Below are 8,559 nucleotides of genomic sequence, written 5' to 3' on the forward strand. Positions count from 1 at the left end.
GCCTGGTAATAGACTGCTCAGTGACATTATCTGGGCACTATCCACCACTGGTGTTAAGAACAGGTTAGGCAGGACAGGAACGAGGTAATGTGATCACTTCCTATTTGCAACCTAAAAGGATTTGCTGCATTCTAATTCTTAGGAATCTCAGTCTCTTTTCCCATTTCCACATTTCTTTAACCTTCTTTTCACCCATTCCCTGTCTTTCTTGCCTCATGCATGCATCTGTCAAGCAGTAGAAGTTTCTGCCAAGGTGTAGGAACCCCACAGAACTGCAAATACTTGCCAGCTGCAAGAAATTGCAACATTCATCCTACTCAACCCTCTGTGCCTTTTCTGTCTGGGTCTGAGCCTTCTGAGCAGTGCTCTGAATGTCATGTCCTGTGTGCAGCTCTTTAAGGTCACTGTCTTGTTTTAAATATTGTGCAAATTTAATTTAGGCATCCAGAGCCACCTGAGAAGTGGCATGATTTTCACATTTCAGGCCAGTGGATTCCAGCACTTCTCTAAGGCTGTAGATACTTCACCAGAAGATTTGGGTCATGGCTTCTCAATTTATTGTTTTAATTAAGAAAAGAAAGCCTACTTCATAAGAGTTTTGTTTCTTTCTGTGACATTTATCAATTTTTTTTTTTTTCCTAAGCACCTGTTGTAAGCTGTGGAAGGAAAAAGGGGGGGAAAAAAAGAGAAAAAGACTGACATTCCATTTTTTCCCCCTCAGACATATTTACCTCTTTACAGAAAAAAACAGCCCTGAATGTACCAAAAAACCCTCCCCAAAAAATGAGAAAGCAAACATGAGCAAGTCCCCAAATAACTTTCCTGCTCAACTAAACCAGCTTGAAATTAGGTTCCTGAGACCAGCTGGAGCATCACACAAGCAATTGTTCTGTTTGGCTGATTTGATTTGCCTCGAGCTGCAATGTTGATTACAGTGAAAAAATAAACACAAACTCTAGTTAAATTTGCGAACAATCTTAAAAATAGGAGCTCCTGCTGTACTCTTAATCAAACACAGCATCCAAAATCAAACACAATTTAATACTAACAAAACCAACCATGGTCATAGGTTTGATTCTCAGAGTATGCAATTTTAAGTATCAGTTATGTTTAATATATTTGATTCAGTTTAAGAAAGATAAAACGAAAAATTTATGTTCTGCCACAGTTTTATAATGCCTATGGGGAGAGGATTTGGGGAGCACTGGGAATCAACACCACTGGGTGATATAACTGACACTGCAGATAATTCACTGTGCTACTTGTAAACTGGAATAATGGGCACATGACCTATGCCCATGGAGTATTTCATGACTGGAAAGCACTTTGGAATCAGGCAATTAAGACTACATAAATACACACAAGAGCATGCAAAGCTCTCCGAGATAGAAATTAGATGCAAAACAATCCCAAACAACTGTGGACACTACTTCATCAAAGACCAATTTTTGCTCTATGCTTTCTATATCCTCTTCTTACAGTCCAATTTGTTCAAGGGAAAGCTCTCTCAGCTATCAAATCATAAAGATTGGAGCAATCCTTAGACATTTGTGGCTCCTTTGTAGCTTTTATTGGTGACATAAGGCACTCTGAAGGGATATGCAATCACTTCCTCTCAGGGGAAAAGTGGCTTATATGAATTCTGACCCGGCCTGGCTTTGACCAAGAGCACCCTCAACAAAAGAAATACTTACTGAATACACTGATTGTGATTTGAATATCTCACCCTTTCAAAATGGGTTTTTCAGAAGCCAAACCAATGCTGGTCAGAAGGGACCTCTGGAGATTGTCAGTCTAACCTTTCACCTGAGGCAGCACTTTGATTAAAAGCAGAGCTAAAATTTCATATTTTGCTGCTCCTCTCACATGTCTTCCCAGAAGTACATCTTCCCAGTCTCTATGAGGAAAAATAATTGACACAAAGCACTGGAACTACTTAAATCCCGCTCTTATTTTTTAGTTCTGAGGTTTTGCAGGGTTCAGGCACCTCTAAGAGCAACACCTGAGGCAAAAATGATGTGCATGTGCCATAAGGATGATACAGGCCAGACGTGCGGAGCTCAGTGGCAGTCCCCGCCGCTTGTGCCGGTCTCAGGTGCGGTTCTCACGTCACGCCGCTGTTTTGCTGTAAAATTCTGTAAAAATTCGATGTTTTGGCTGCCATCCGCGGGGCGCTGCTGCCCCCTGCCGGCCGCGCTGCCTGACGGGGCTGTGACGTCATCCGCGCGGTGCCGGGCCGCCATGGCGGGAGCGGGCTGTGGGACAGCGCGGCCGCCTCAGGCCGCCCTCGGGAGGCTGAGCTGGTGCCGCTCTGCTGGGTGAAATGCTGAGGCTCTGATGCAGCGTTTTCTTGGTGCACCTGTGTGGAGCCACAGAACCACGGAAGTGTCAAGGTTGGAAGAGAACTTCAAGATCATCCCGTTGTCAATGCCTAAACCACAAACCATGTCAGCCAGCCTCCAGGGATGGTGACTCCAACATCCCCATTGATAACCAATTCCTGATGCCTGAGAACCCAGAGAGTGAAAAAATTTCCTCCTAATATCTAATGAGAATCTCCCCATCTCAAGATACGTATGACAGATGCCAAGTTACCCCTCACTGGCACTGTTAAATTCTTCCACTGAGTGGATTTTGCCTTTATCAGAGCATCATGTAACAAAACATGCTAGTTAGGAACAAGTTCCTCAGCTCAAGCCCAAGGAATTTCAGGAGTTAAGATTTTAAACTTGGGGTTTTGTTTTGCCAAGATATGGCTTCTGCACATGACCTGCTTGAATCACATTGGAAATGTCCATTTGAGCTAATACAAAAATGGAGTCTTTTCTTGCTTTGTCATTTCCATAAATATACACAGGCTCTGTTCCAGCTTCTGGAAGCAAAGGAAGCTTTGGCTGTCCAGTCTTTGAGACAGAAAATCCACCAGGGAGGACAGGGGAAATTGTAAGCACAAAAAGCTCTTAAATCTCCTGCCCATGAGAGGAGAGTTACAGGAAAAGAAGCAGCAGGAAGGGATTATTCTAATGGATCAGGCTTCATCAACAACTACTGGAGACTTATGCAGAGCACCCAATGGAAAACTGAGGGACAAAAAGTAAAAATATCACCATGTGACACAGAGAGAATTTCACCCTCTTGGTGATGTAGCTTGGATGGTACAAAACGTGAATCAATTATGAAGATAAATACTTTAAGCCTCTCTGTAAAAATCTGAGAACACATGTTTCATTTGAATGTAATTAAACAAGAAAGTATCACTTATGGTAAAGAAATAACTTTTATCAGATTTATCAGAGGAAAGTACAATACACACAAATAATAAAGATATGTCTCAATTCTACATTCCTCATTCAAATTCAAGTGAGTGAGTAAAATTTGCCAACTTTTTCTGGGTGAACATTGATGCATGGCCTGGTTTTGTAGCCAGTTGATTCATTGTCTCCTATAGAAAAGCCAGGCCCATCACATCAACACTGATCTGCTCATTAATCTCGAAAGTAAGTGACACTGAGAGCAAAGTATTTGAAACCACACCTTCCCCCAGTGTTTTTTCCACTTTGATTTACCTTCCTTTCCCTCAGTTAGGTTGTGCTCAGTTTCAAGCCAGCAGGAATTCAAGAGCTGCTGCTTGTGCTCACTCCAGAAGAGCTGCTGGGAAAATTCTGGGTTTGTTCTTTCTGAATCTGAAGGCTTGTGTTTCTTTTGAGACTGATGGATTAGGATTGTTGGTGATTCTGAGATTTGGAATGAGGATTAGAGTTGTTGTTATGGAATAAAGAGGTGCAGAAATGAACCAATGGCTTTCTTTTGAGTTTATAAACTGTAATAAACTCTAATGCCTGTGTTGGGGATAATTATCTTCATGTAGAACCCAGACTGGAAATGTTTATTGGTTTTATGTGAAGATCCAGATCATGTGCAAGCAGAGTTCTACAAAACCCAGCTTGGAAGCCAAATCTGAAAGTATTCCTTGTTAAAATGCTGGATATGTCAATGTTATAACTGGAAGTGCAGGAACCCAAGGCCTCCAATGCAAACCTGGCACCTTTTATAAGCTTTGAAAAGAAATCCTAGGAATGCGGGCATCCCCCAGAGCCTGCCCACACCGCTGGGGAGCATCTGCCAACACGGTGGGCACATGCAAGATGAGAAAGTTCTCCTCACTATTGCAGGAAACTGTTTTCCATCGTGTTTCAGCAGCACGGCAGGAGGAACTTGTGGTGCTCGGAAGGCGCTGCGGAGAGGCGGCAGTGCCGCACCGTGAGCCCTCGTTGGGACACTCCGGTACAGGAGGTGACAGAACCTCACAGACAGCTGACTGGCCCGCTTCTCTCGCCAAATGACATCCTGTAAGGTGCCTCAGGTTCCCTTGCTGCTGTGTGGCCGCTGTCCCAAAACAGGGATGTGCGCACAGAGAGGCCGCTGGGGTCACACCGTAAATCCGAGGCACTGGACGAGCCAGAACTCAGCCGTGAAGTTTCTCAGCTCTATCAAACCCACGTCCTCTAGTTTCACAACCATGTCTGTTTCTTAGTGTAGTCAAGCACAAACTATCTAAGGCAGGGATTCCCTACGCAGGTAATTGTATTGTATTACATAATGAAAATTATGTGTCTAATTGTTACTGAGGGGGAAAAACAAAAGGTGTAACAATAATAATTGCTATGATTCCTGCCTTCTCCAGTAGTGCCTATTTTCCTTGAAGCAATCAGGGACTGGTTGCTAGGTAGTTAATATTAAAAGTACCTTAAATATTTTAATGTGTCTATGCCTGCTGTTTCTAGGCAGCAATATTTGTTTATGATATTGTTATCCAACCCTACCTTATATCCTTTATTCAGTGTAATCTAATATATCCATACAGCTAAACTTCAGTCCTGATACTTTTATTCATCACAGAGTAGCAAATTGAAGTCACTACTCTTTAGAATTAAAAGATACCTCTGACGTACAAGATTTAATCTTTGTCAGGGTGCTAGCTAACAATATTAGGAACAAAATGAAACAAAAAAGGCCATTTAAAATTTGGTAGTTCTTCAGTGCACTTTCTGCACCAGCAGATGCTTACATCTGCCATGTTGAAGATTCCCAAAGTTTTAAAGTAAATCGTATGATCTCACTCTTTTGGGTGGAGAGAAGCCCAGTTTGGATTGATTTAGCTACCTTGATCCTTGCATGTTCCATCTTAAGAGCTGGCTTTATACTGGGTATGCAGTCACGCAGAAACTTGGATAAACATTTGAGTTTATTGGCTCAGGGTCAAGATCACCTTTAATTGATGACAGAGGTCTGAGTTGAACTCACAGCAATTTTTTTGACCAAACTCTAAAATTTTAAGAGAAATCTTCAATGCAAATCTGCTCTATCTTGCTTTTTTTTCTAAGTGGTAATAGGCCAAGGGAAAGAAACATTTCATGGTTGTTGGAAAGGCAGCTGGGGAGAGCAGGAATGGAGATGAGGCAGGAGCTCATCATCAATTGTGACACCAGGGAAGGTCCTGGGGACCAAGTACTCACCAACACCTACTAAAATGCCCAACTAGGGATGTGTGTTATCATTTCATCAGTCCTTTGGAAGTAAAAATTGCTGTACGTGTGGCTGCTGGGAAAAACTGGTTTAGGTTTTCCTGGCTTTCATCTCATCTTGATTTAAATAAAATAGGAAAACTTGCACTGGGTTAAACATTATGGCTCTTACTAACAGATTTTACAATCTGAGCTGTGCACTTGGAGTGGCAAGACAGAGTGCTGACAACTCCTATTTGCCACAGATCAGTATGGACTGCAGAAAAAAACCCACATTATCTGACTGCCAGCCCTGTGGGAAACGCGCAAGGGAATTATTCCAGACGCTGCTCATTTCTGCAAATGGAAGGAGCAGACCTTTCCTGACAAGACAGAAATGGATGAGAACTCAAAGTTCACAAAATGATGAAAAGCAATAAATCAGGGTTTCAAGTAACCCATGTGGATGATTTTGCCAGTCTCATCTGTTCACTGTCAGGGGCTGCAGAAACACAGTAAAAAACAGGCTAAGTTCCATAACTCCTTTGTTGCTAAATTCAGTGTATTTATTTTACTGTTTTAAAACTCATGTAACCCTCCATTTTAAAAAATGATTTTATATTTGTGAAGTCAGGTGAACAGCAGACAGATCATCTATGCACTGCGTAGATATAAGTAGTAATATTTCAAAGTTTGTTACATTTTCTTGCCTGCTCACCTCATTCCTAACATAGGCACCATATTTCATTAGGAGTTAATTATTTTCATCTCTGTTCTATCTCCAGCCTTTTTACCAAGACTTCCAACAACGTTATCCTTTACTGCAAACCCTATCAGGGTTTGTTGTGGAACACATCAGAGAACATTGCACAATCCTTGAAGAGATGTCAAATTTAAAGATCCAGGGATGAACAACTCCAGGTTACATTTTTAATCCTGAAACTTGAGGTTTCAGAAGAAATATGAAGTTACAGATCAATGCCCTTTGGCATTATTTTCTGAAATATGTGTGGCAAATGTGCTTTTCTTCCTACAATCTGAAATTTAACGTAAGATCCCCCACTCCTGCTTGCCCAGCAATTTGCTGGTGCAGGGACATACGGAAGCTAAAGGCTGGCTGGACCTGTTCCTTCCTTTCATGCAGATTTCCAGCTTCTGCAGTGGAAATTCCAGCAGGAACAACTGAATTAGCCTCCTTATTCTTTTTAGGTTGCTTATTTATAGATCCTGGAAGGGTGTTTGACAGAAAATTGGTGTGTTCCCCTCCTTTGTAACCAGCCTCTTGCCCATCTTAAAATAACTCTTGCCCTGGATTACAGAGGCTGGCATTCAGTTACATTGGTCTCTAGTGTTACAGACCATCCACGGTCCCCCCGTGGCTCACGGGCACAGGGACTGATCCCATGCACAATCCCATGGATGGGTTCTTTGGGCACAGCTCAGGAGCCCAGATTATCCAGTCTTAAAGGCTGTTTCTTTGTGCAACCAGGCCAGTGTATCTCAGTGTCACCCATTTATCTTTAAGCAAATGGTTTATCTTAAAAAATAAACACACTTGTACATCTGACTCTCCTGTACCATTGCACGTAAAATAGGTGAAAAGTGCCAATAAAACAACTGTTTTCTAAATGCTAAAATAATTATGTCCATATTTCATTAATGGCAGTACTGTATTTACCCAAAGAAGTTTGGCTCTGGAGTTTTAATATTTACACTAAGGCTCCAGGAAATGGCATTTTGTATGGTTAATTTCTGGCTTCAATCTGTATTCCACAGCAAGTGGAGTTCAGATTAGTTTTTCCTGAAAGCCTCCTTTACCCAAGTGGCCCAGAAGGGCTGGATTTGTTTCCATCAGAAAAACTGTTTTATTGCTAGCTTTTGTAATAAACCCAAAATTTTACAATATTCAACTTTTACAGCGCTAAGCTTTGTTTCTAGGACATCTGCATTTTATTTCCTGGACACAACAGGACCAAAAGCAGAAAAAGAAATTATTGCCCATTACTATACCTTTAGTCTAAGCCAATTTTTCCCCATGTTTGTGTACATCTTTTAAGTCCATGATATAGTGCCTTCTATTTGGTCACCTGAGTAATTAAAAAGATAAATACATGCACATTTAAGGGGGAAGACTGAAACGTAGCATATTAAAACCTTCCCATAAGCATACCTGGACTGAGATCTGTCCTCTTCAGCAGCTGTGTGCCAGCCACCAGAAGCTAATTTTTTATTAACGTTACTTTTAAAAGAGATACCTTCACTCAGGACACTGGATCAGGGATTCCCTTGGACTTGATCTCCTTGACTTACCTTGACCTGAGGTGCAGGGGCAGAGCCTGCCTCTACAAACTGCTGTGCTGCTTTCCTGCCTCCTGGGTGGAGTGTGATTTGTACCCCTTTCCGTTCCCACCTTGCCTACAAACACAGCTGAGCCAACATAAAAGCTGAAAGTAAAACATATCCCAGATAAAGGCTTTGTCCCTCCCTCTGGAGAGGAACTGTACACCAGGCCTGTCCCACCTGGCTCCTGGGGGCAGTGTAACTGCTGCCCCTTCCTCGGGGCATGGCATGGTTTGGCAGCCTGCAAATAAATAGTCAAAATGCTATATTTACTGGAAACACAATGCCTTGCTGCTGTGAGGGTTTAAATATAGAGAACAGGCCACTACTGGCATTTAAAATAGCACTAGCTGGACAAGATAGTGCAATCAGAAAACAGCCGAAGCTTTTGCTGTGGTTCCATGCACAGGCTTTTCCTATCCCTCCTGCTGCATTCAAAGGAGCTGAAGCAGTGCCTCTCACAGACAGGGGATCGTTTGCTCTTGAATAAATTGCGTTCCTTGACATTTATTCAGCTTTTTGAAATGGCTACTGCAAATGCACTGTGTACTAGAAAACCTTGCATTCAACAGCACACCTGCTGTTTGTTGTGCACAGCTGTATTTGAAAAGTAAGGTAACATAATTCTTATGGTTTTAAACTCCCAATTACTTTCTACCTGACTTTCAAAGCCAAATTTCCAGCTGCCACCCAGGGTCGAAGCACAGAGCAGGTA

General features: G+C 42.2%; 1 long non-coding RNA gene across 1 annotated transcript; it reads left to right on the top strand.

The window, feature by feature from the left end:
* Window positions 1-2,211: 2,211 nt before the first annotated feature.
* On the top strand, window positions 2,212-7,141 carry LOC147651840 (uncharacterized). Its single transcript, XR_015289774.1, has 2 exons — window positions 2,212-4,578; window positions 6,290-7,141. It is a non-coding gene; the product is annotated as an uncharacterized LOC147651840 (long non-coding RNA).
* Window positions 7,142-8,559: the final 1,418 nt, after the last annotated feature.

The sequence above is a fragment of the Cyanistes caeruleus genome, chromosome 8 (genome assembly GCF_971803275.1).
Source record: "Cyanistes caeruleus chromosome 8, bCyaCae1.hap1.1, whole genome shotgun sequence".
Taxonomy (NCBI): Eukaryota; Metazoa; Chordata; class Aves; order Passeriformes; family Paridae; genus Cyanistes; species Cyanistes caeruleus.